This window comes from Rattus norvegicus, chromosome X (assembly GCF_021556685.1).
Source record: "Rattus norvegicus strain SHRSP/BbbUtx chromosome X, alternate assembly SHRSP_T2T, whole genome shotgun sequence".
NCBI lineage: Eukaryota > Metazoa > Chordata > Mammalia > Rodentia > Muridae > Rattus > Rattus norvegicus.
In genome coordinates this window covers 17,301,746-17,310,213 of record NC_141554.1, presented here as the reverse complement: position 1 = coordinate 17,310,213, position 8,468 = coordinate 17,301,746, and the positions used below count along the sequence as shown (strand labels likewise).

Genomic DNA, 8,468 nt, shown 5'->3' with positions numbered 1-8,468 from the left:
CATATCGCCTGGAGCAACACCCAGCTAGCCTGAGGAGGGGGCAGCCCAAGCCAGGCTTGAAGAAGGCACTGGACCACCATGGTGGGCTCTCTGCTTCAAGAGGATTTGGACAGGGAAAAATCTCCAGAGGGGGGAAAGAAATAGGAGAGGGGGAAGGAGCTACTTTTTTAAATATTTTATTTCTTTTTATACATGTATGTGATGTTTTCAAGTGGATACCATGCCATGAGACTGTGTGTGTGCCTGTGTGCCTGTGTGCCTGTTATATGCCTGTGTATGTGTCTGTGTGTGTGTGTGTGTGTGTGTGTGTGTGTGTGTGTGTGTGTGTATGTCTATGTGTAGGTCAAAAAACCCAACTTCTTTCTTGATTCCCTGCTTTCACCACGTGGGTCCCAGACATCAAACTTGGGTCGTCAGACTTGGCAGCAAGTTCCTTTACACAGTGAACCATCTTGCTGGCTCCTTTTTTAATTCTGAAATAGATGTTGCTCTGTAGCCATGAGTTAACTTGAACTTGCTATGTAGACCAGGCTAGCCTCAAACTTACAGCAATCTTCCAGTCTCTACCTCTCTGAATGCTATAGATTATACATTGGCATTTCCACATTCAGTGTCTTCTTGATGGTGTGTGTTTCTGGGAGGGAGGGAGCGAGCGTCGTGTCAAGTGTACTATGACATGGTATACTTATGAAAGTCAGAGGACAACCTCAAGTGTCAGTCCTTGTCTTCTACCTTATTTGAGACAGGACTCCTGGCTGTCCACTACTGTGCAAACCAAGATAGCGGGAGATTTGGGGAATTTTCCTTTCTCTGCCTTCCATTTCCCAGTAGAGCTGTGCTGGGATTACAGACCAGTGCCCTACCATGTCTAACTTTTAAGTGGGTTCCAGGAATCAGAATTCTGCACAGCAAGCACTTCACCTGCTGAGCCATCTCCCTGGTCTTTTGTTTTATTATGCAGCCTAGGCTAGACTAAGTCAGTTCCTTCTGCTTCTACCTCCAAGTGCTGAGATTACAGGTATGAACCTCTCAACCTGACTTGAAACCTGAACTTTCTGCCGCCTTCCCCTCCTCTCTCTCAATCCCAACCTCATCTAAGCTATATGAACTCCTCCTTCCTATGTCTCAGCTGGAAAGCCATGGTCACAGAGTCCCTTTGTTAGGATGGTATGTGTCTTTTGCAAGGCAGCTCGAGATGAGTTCTGAGTCAATGCTGGCGAGATCATCACTATACTATGCCAGGTAGCTGCTGAGAGGCGCCACTATCATTTTTCTCCATCTCTAGAATCATTGCATGACCTCCCCCACCTTTAGTGGAAGAATGCATCCAGTGCGCATGCACCCTCTTCATAGCACTTCAAAGACGAAGCATGCAACAAAGTTGATGTCGTGAAAGCCCCGGTCAAGCAGATTGGCCCACGCAGATTGACAAGAAAGAAGCCTGGATTGAGACTTGGCTACTGGGAGAGAGACAATGGTCAGAGGGGAGCAGAGTTGGAAGGGAGGTGAGGATATGGAGGGCAAAGCCAGATAGGAACCTGCAGAAAAGTTTAAAGGCAGAGGAACAGGAGCAGCTCACTGTGCTGGAAAAGTCAAGGCCAGAGAGGCAAAATGATATGCACCTCTAATGCCAGTACTTCGAAGGCAGAGGAAGAAGAGTGGGAGTTCTAGGCTAGCCTGAGCTACACAATGAGATCCAGTTTAAAAAAAATAACAAACAAGCAAACAAACAAACAAACAAAAAACCTAGGGCTGAAATGTAGTTTAGTAGCTTATTGTTTCCCTAGCATACATTTGATCCACCAGCACTGAAAAGGAGTGGGAGGGGGAGAGGAAGAGGAAGAAGAGCAAGACAGTAAATAGACATAACAGGACATAACTATAATCCCAGCATTTGGGACTTGAAGGCATGAGGATTACTGAAAGTCCAAGGTCATCCTGAGCTACACAGTGAGTTCCAAGCCAGCCAGAGCTATAGAATGACATCCTCTTAAACAATCAGAAAGCGTTAACTTGGGCTAGCCTCTTAAGATATTTGCTACTGAACCACAAGATCTACATTCCATCCCTAAGACTCATATTGTAGAAGGAGAAAACCAGCTTTTGCAAGATGTCCTATGACCTCCACATACTCCCTGTGGTATATGTGCACACACACACACACTCCCTGTGGCTTGTGTACACACACATACCTTTATATACTTCCTGTGGCCTGTGTACATACACACACACACACACACACACACACACACACACACACACATACACCAGCACATACTTGGAATCCCAACCATTGAGTTGTAGAGGTTAGAAGATCAAGAGGTCAGGGTTATCCTTGGTGGTGTACTAAGCTCAAGACCGGCCTGGGTTACATGAACCCTTGTCTCAAAAGGTCAAAATTAAGCTGGGAGGTGGTGGTTCACACCTTTAATACCAGCACTCAAGAGGCAGAGGCAGGCAAATCTCTTGAGTTCAAGGCCAGCCTGATCTGTACAGCAAGTTCCAGGACAGCATCCATGAGACCCTGTCTTGAAAACATTATTTCTATTTCTTTATTTTTAAGTATGGACTGAAAAAAAAAAGTATGGACTGCTTCATGAATTTGTGTATCATCCTTGCGCAGGGACCATGCTAATCTTTTCTGTATCATTCCAATTTTAGTATATATGCTGCCAAAGCGAGCATGAAAACATTATTTTTAAAAAGCTAAAAATAAAAATAAAATTTAAGATACTTCAGCTTAAATTGACCTAAGCCAGTGGCATTAGAGCTCCTTGGCCTTGAGCCAGGGTATGAAATAAGTTTCCACTTTGGCTCTTTGACACACACATCCACATCACTGGATGAAAATTTCATGAAACACTACAGCCCAAGATGCACTCTGCTATCTTTGCTTTTGTTCTCCCCTGATCTAGCTAAATTTTCTGATTGGTGGCTATGGCCTACTTAATTGATTTTATGTCCCATGTATGGGTTCTGATCCTCAGTATTGGCTTAAGTACCTGGAAGCCAATGGTACCAATAATAAGAACGGTGAACTGGGGACATTCTGCAGCTCAGTCACAAGGGTATCTCCACTGGCATCAGCATTGTGCCTAACCTGGTTTCTTTGGAGGTCTTGAAGGGCTTATGACCATCCAAGGAGATGTGTAGGTAAACATGAGTCTGGATGGGGGAAAAGGCAGGTTAGACTCTGAATAACCTTTCTTAAGAGCAATTCCGTATTTCCCAGGAATTAGTTTTTAGCAGGGTAAGAAAAGTCAGGGGTTCAGCCATATCATCCTCTACAAAGGTGTGCTCTCCTTATGGACGCCATCCAAGAAACTCCACTCTTGGGTTTTCAACATTGGCCACAAGGTTAAGTGTGCAGAAGGATCTGGGGAATGGTCTCCAGGGGTATATTTTAGAGACAAAGATTAGAATACTGTGGACGTGGTGGGGCACATGTCTAATCTCAGTGTTAAGGGGGCCGAGGCAGGTGGATCACAAGTTTAGGGTCAGCTGTTAACTACAATGTAAATTCCAGGCCAGCAGGGGTTACAAAGTGAGACCTTGTCTCAAGTAAGTAAGTTAAGAAGGTAAATAAATAAATAAATAAATAAATAAATAAATAAATAAATAAACTGGCTATAGTACAAGTCATTCAGAAGTGTTCCAGTTATCTACTGTTTGGCAGTGAACCACCCTAGTACTTGAAGCCTAATACAAAAACATTCATTTGCTCACGACTTTACAATTTGAATGTGCATCTGCAGGAGCATCTTGGCTGCAGTGGGAAGACCTTATTTCTTAAAGCTCTAACAAGTCGGTGCATGCTGCTTCCTGACAGCTCAGCCAGAGGCATGATTCGTCCTGAGGGGGGAGGGGGGACCTCCCTATATAGTTGCTTGGAATCCCCTACCGCGCAGTGAAATAGGTTCCAAGAGAGACGAGGTGGAAACTGCCAGGCCTCTTCAGGTCTAGGCCTAGCATCTGGTCCCCATCTGCTATTGGTCAAAAGGATCCCGGGCCAACTCAGATTCCAAGGGAAGGAACATACCTTGTCAGCTTCCTCAGGCTGCTGTAACAAACTGCCACCAAGAGAACAGCTTCAGTCATTAAAAATTCATTGAGTTGATTCTCTCCTTTAGCCATGTGGGTCTCCAGTATCGATCGTAGGTCATCAAGCTTGGCAACAAATGCCTTTATTCACTGGATCATCTCACTAGCCCAACGCCTCAGTTTTGAAATTTTGCCTTCCAGAACTCTCCCTCTCTGTCTCTCTTCCTCTGTCTATGTCTCTCTTAGTGTGTCTTTTTCTGTCTCTGTCTCTCTGTCTCTGTCTCTGTCTCTCTCTCTCTCTCTCTCTCTCTCACACACACACACACACACACACACACACACACACACACAGACTGGGGAGGGGGCATGTGCATGTACATACATGTGGAGGCCAGAAGTTTGATGTCCCACATTTCCTTCTGTTGCTCTGCACTTACTTGGTTTTGACACAGAGTTTCTTACCTGGGATTTGTTGATTAGGATAAGTTGGTTGGCCAGCAAGCCCCAGGAATAATCCTGCTCTGTCTCCTCTGTGTTAGAAATACAGGACCATGCATGGCTTCACATGTGCGTGCTGGGGATCTCATGTTTGCATAGCAGACCCTTTTAAGCCTTCCCTACTCTTCTAAACATACCTGGCATTGGATTTAAAGCCTACCTTAATTCACTATGACCTCATCTTTACTTGACTACTATCTACAAAGACCTCGTTTCCAAATAAGGTGACAATCACAGGTACCAGGGATCGGGAACCTTTATCATATCCTTTGGAAGGACATAATTATATCCAAATTAACACCCCACCTCTTATAGGAGAGGTGGAAAACAAAGAACCCATCCCAATCTGAGAATGAGCCCAGGAAGAGAAATGAACCTGTGAAATGTATGTGATCTAGGTGACTGTTGACAGTGCAAAACTGGAGCACAGTGTACTGGGGTCATTAGGAGACAATGAACTTACCTGAAGTTCCCCAGTCAGGGGGAATGAAGCAGACAGTGTTGAATCTCTGGTTGATGGTGGTTTCTGTCTTGTGGCCTGTCCTCCTGCAGGAGAAATACCCTGGCCAGCCAGAAGCAGTATGAGTATTTGCAGTAAGCCATGCTTGGAGCACAGAGGCCAAGCACGCTACATGCAGCAGCAACACCCACAGCACCTGCTACCGATGGCAAGGCAAGGCAAGCCAAGAGTGCCCCATGGCAGAATTCCAATCCCACAGTTTTAACCACAAGAAAAGGGCTTGGGGTCTAGGTTGGAGGCAGGTCTAACACTCGTTACTAGGCAGAGGAAGAGCCCAGGCTGTGACGTCAACTAGGAGCTACACGGGTCTCAGAAGCCGCTAAGGGCTGGAAGGAAGAGGAGACTTGTGAAGAGTAGGGAAGGCTTAAAAGGGTCTGCTATGCAAGCATGAGATCCCCAGCACGCACATGTGAAGCCATGCATGGTCCTGGATTTCTAACACAGAGGAGACAGAGCAGGATTATTCCTGGGCCTTGCTGGCCAGTCACTAGGCTGTGAGCCCAGTGCAAGAACATCACCAGCTCCCAAGGCCCCCCATTCATGCACTGAGCCTCAGCCTTTCCCCAAGCAAAAGCATTTCTAGCCTAGACCTTGGGTGGGGATTGAGGGTGTAGAAGCTTTTCCTCCTTGCTTCTGACCCCCTTTTCTTCCAAGCCCCCCAGGCTCCCCTGGTCCAAGAAAGCTGCCCATAAAACACACAGGAACAAGCTCACGAGTGATTTTAACATGATTCTTCCTCCATCCATGGGAGGGAAGTCTAGTATTGAAAACCTCGCAAAAGTAAGGCCAGTTCCTGACAGCATGACTGCAAGCATGCATGACCACTGGTGGTCAAGGCACAAGGTCCAATAAGAGAAATGGGCTCCCTGGACGGAGGCAACTGTGAACTTGAGGCCACAGGCCATTCTGTGTTAAATCCAGGCCACTGCTTCACACACATAGACTTGTTTAATCCCACCCATTCCGTTGCCACACACAGTACAGGGTCTCATTATGCAATGAACAAATAGTCGTGAAGCACTTGCTGTATGTCACTTGCGGGCTGTTCTCTGACCTGGGAAACTAGTAAACAGAAGAGATTTTTCTTTTAATTACAAATTCCTGTAGCCAAAGGAGTTTACAGTCTTGGGGGCGGGGCAGAAAGGTAACAAATGGGCAACTCTAGGATATATTTTATGGTGGTGAGAGGAAGAAGAGAGCAGAACAGGGAAGAGTGGCTACAGGGTGGCCTGCGGGGGAGGGGTGGTTGGAAGCATGACCAAAGATTCACTGAGAAGTTGACACTTCAAGGGGTGCTAAAGACAGCCCTGTGGATACCAAAGAAGAGCAAGCCAAGGAAAAGCACAGAGAACCAGTGCAAAGGCTCTGAATATGCCTAGAATATTCCAGGAACTGCAAGAGGCCCATGTGACTGAGGCAGGGGGTGGGGGAGAAGATGACTGGCCCTGAGCTCAGATGATGGAGAAGGGCAGGCCTCAGATCATCTCTCAGACAATACAAGAGACTTCTAGAACATTCTGTGCTGAAAGGGACAGTGTGTGGCTTGAGTTTTAGAAGACATTTCTCTGGCTATTGTTTACAGGACACACTAGAGAGGGGAAAGGTAGAAAGGGGTCACCAAAGAAGAGGCTATCGAGTAAAGAACTCTCCATAACCACATGCTAAGAATCACTGTGCACTGTATAGGTATAAATATTAGTTCAGTGGGATCTGGGTTTTCTTCATTCCCAACAGACTTAGGCTGGGAATGTAGCACAGTGGTAGAGTAATTGTCTAGCATGCTTTGAGGCCTGGGGTCTATTTCCATATTTATAAGAAGGGCAGGAGGAAAAGGAAAAAGGAAGGAAGGAAGGAGGGGAGGGAGGGAGGGAAGGAGGGAGGGAAGGAGAAAGAACCAACTCAGAGATATGAAGTTGGTCAGTTGGCATGCTCTCAGACAGGAAATTCTGGTAGTTTGGATTTTCCACAAGGTCTAAACAAGTCTAGGGACTAGAAAGCTAGCTCGGGGATTAATGATGTGCTTCCAAAGGACTCAGGTCCTGTTCTCAGTACCCACCTGTGACTCACAACAGCCTGTAGGTCCAGCTCCATGGGATACAACGTCCTCTTCAGGCCTCCCTGGGCACTTGCACAAGCATGGTGTACATAATATATATGTATATTTTTAAAGGTCTGGGAGTTCCTGAGGTGGTTCAGTTGGTAAAGTGCTTGCTATGTAAACATAAAACACTGAGTTTGGATCCCCGATCCTCAGATATTTTAAAAAACTGCATATGATAACACGTAACTGTAATCCCAGAGCTGAGAAAGCAGAACTAGAGCTTCTGGGACAGTCAATGTAGCTGTGTTAAAGACCTCAGGTTCAGTGAGGAACCTTGTCTCAAAAAAATAAGATAGAAGGCTGGCAAGATAGCTCAGTGGGTAAAGGCACTTGCTACCAAGCCTGACAACTTGAATTAGATCCCCAGGAGCAACCTAGTAGGAAGAGACTGACTGACTCTTACCATTTATCCTCTGACTTACACACGTGCGTGCACACATGAACACACACACACACACACACACACACACGTAAGCACATACTTTTAAAGGTTTGGAGAGCAATAGAGGAAGATACTCATCATCAACCTCTAACCTCCACAAGAATGCACATGCAGACACACATGTAAACACCTACATGTGCATCAGACACAATTAGCCCCATCATATAAAGCAATTAAGTAATTAAACCCATGTGACTTCCTCCTTTTCTACTACTGCCTCCTCCTATCAGGTAAAGCACACACACACACACACACACAAAAATTCATTCTGTTCAGTTGTTTGAAGCAAAATGGCTTCAGTCAGGCCCAGGGGGAATTGGAAAGGCTGCTCAGGCAAGGCAGGTGACAAGAAGACAAAGGTGGAGTTCACTTCAGTTTGCTAGAAGCTGTTTCCTCCCTGTAGCCAAGACATAGCACAGGGAGTAGCCAAGCCTAGGTGTTCTCCAGCCCCCCCCCCCCTGCTCTTAGGCCATGCCCACCACTGATGCTGTCAAGCACCTGGAAGCCAAGCCCTTCCCCCAGGTTTTGTTTTCAACCGGAGCCAAAGCTTTAGAAGGATTATATGGGATCAGCTGTTCCCAGAGCCTGCTGAAAGTACATAGACCCATATTTTTTTAATAATTATGGTTTGTATTTTGATACGCTTGGAAAAACGATTGCTATGACTATATGCTGCTTGGGAGAAAGCTAAAGTGTTTAGGGTTCTATTTCTCTTTCATTTTTTTTTTGTTTCATTTCCTTTCATTGTTTCATTCTGTTCTGTATTGTTTTGTTGTATTTTGTTGAAACAAGGTTTCTCTGTGTAGCCCTGGCTGTCCTGAAACTCTCTCAATAGACCAGGCTGGCCTCGAACTCAGAGATGTGCC

General features: G+C 45.8%; 1 non-coding gene across 1 annotated transcript; it reads right to left on the bottom strand.

Moving 5' to 3' along the window:
- Positions 1-2,578: 2,578 nt before the first annotated feature.
- Positions 2,579-2,685, bottom strand: LOC120099560 (U6 spliceosomal RNA). Its single transcript, XR_015647215.1, has one exon. It is a non-coding gene; the product is annotated as a U6 spliceosomal RNA (small nuclear RNA).
- Positions 2,686-8,468: the final 5,783 nt, after the last annotated feature.